Raw genomic sequence first — 1,738 nt, forward strand, 5'->3', positions numbered from 1 at the left:
GGAACTCATTCTAAAAGACATTCATTTATTACAGAAAAGAGATTAAAAGAGAGTAAAGGAGTTGGTTTATCAACAAAGGAATCTACCTACAAAGCGTGAATGAAACACAGCTGTGTCCAGTGGTGGCTGGCTGGATCCTGAAATTTTACCACATGTGGGGCAGGAGCTGATGGTTGTGTGCCGTGGAGTCGATTCTGACTCATAGCGACCCTGCACAGGGTTTCTGAGGCTGTAAATCTTTATGGGAGCAGAGAGCCTCAACTTTCTCCCACGGAAAGGCTGGTAGTTTCAAACTGCTAATCTTGAGGTGAGCAGCCTGATCTGTACCCACTGTGCTACCAGAGAAGCAGGGGGTAAGGACAGGAGACATGGTTTCGAGGTGACCTTGGCATAGTCATTTTGGAGCACTCAGTGTGTGTCCCTACAACTTCTGTATTTAATGTTTAATGGCAAATTTTATTTTTTAAGATGTCACTTTTTCCAAATAAATTTTTTTTTAGCTATAATTTCTATCCCGGCCTAAATATCCTTATTTTGTTCTAAATATAATTATTTTCTAATATTTCTAGTTTACTGTACGGTGACAATGGTGGATGTAGGGAGATATGTTGGGAGAGTACAGTGGTAATCCCAAAGGAGATGATGAACCTACCCTATACTGGAAAAGTAGCGAAAAGTTAAAATGGTTCCCTGATGGTTTGAATGTGGACTGTGAGAAAAGGGGCGGGGGTGGGGGTGGGAAAGAACTAAAGAGAATGCCTCTTCTTCCTTTCAAATTCAGCTCTGTATGCTTAATATTAATTAGCGTTTTCTTAAATCTAGCATTTCCAAGTGATTTTAGGGTAAGGGTAGGACCACGTTACTGAAGATATCCATATTCTGGAATGGGAAGTCAATGAGTGAGCTTTAAAATTTCACCTTCTGCTTGATTGTGTTAGGGAGTTTCCAAGGACTTCTGGTGTGGTGCTGTGGGCTAATGCGCTGGACTGCAAAGTCAGTTTGAACCACAAGGTCAGCAGTTCAAGCTTACCAGCTGCTCCTCGGAAACCCTATACAGAGTTGCTATGGGTTGGAACCAACTCAATGGCACAATTAAGTGTTCCAGAATACTCCATCTCTGTAATGTGTGTGTCATGATCCACACTATCAAAAGCCTTTGGGTAGTCAAGAAAGTACAGGTAAACATCTTTCTGGTATTCTCTCCTTTCAGCTAAGATCCATCTGACATCAGCCATGATATGCCTCATTCCATGTCCTTGTCTGAATCGGTTTTGAACCTCTAGCAGTTCTCTGTCAATGCACTGTTGTAACTGTTTTTAAATTATCTTTAGCAAAATTTTATTTGCATGTGATATGAATGATAATGCCTGGTGATTTTCATATTTTATTGGGTCACCTCTCTTTGGAATAGGTACATACATGGATACTTTCTAATCAGTTGGTGGCCACGTATCTGTTTTCTTAATTTCTTGGCATAGATAAGTGAGTGCTTCTAGTCCTGCATCAGTTTGTTGAAAGATTTCTGTTTGTGTTCCATCAATTCCTGGTACCTTGTTCTCTACTGATACCGTCAGTGCACCTTGGACTTCTTCCTTCAATATCATTGGCACTTGATCTTATGCTACCTCTTGAAATGTTTGAACATAGACCATGTATTTTTGGTACAGTGACTCTGTTTATTATTTCCATTTTCTTTTGATGCATCATCAATTTTTGCCCATCGAATCCTTCATTGTAA

At 40.2% G+C, this 1,738-nt stretch overlaps 1 pseudogene; it reads left to right on the top strand.

Moving 5' to 3' along the window:
• Positions 1 to 605: 605 nt before the first annotated feature.
• LOC102826267 overlaps positions 606 to 1,738 on the top strand; it is a 23,048-nt pseudogene continuing 21,915 nt past the window's right edge.

The sequence above is a fragment of the Chrysochloris asiatica genome, unplaced genomic scaffold (genome assembly GCF_000296735.1).
Source record: "Chrysochloris asiatica unplaced genomic scaffold, ChrAsi1.0 scaffold00103, whole genome shotgun sequence".
Classification (NCBI taxonomy): Eukaryota; Metazoa; Chordata; class Mammalia; order Afrosoricida; family Chrysochloridae; genus Chrysochloris; species Chrysochloris asiatica.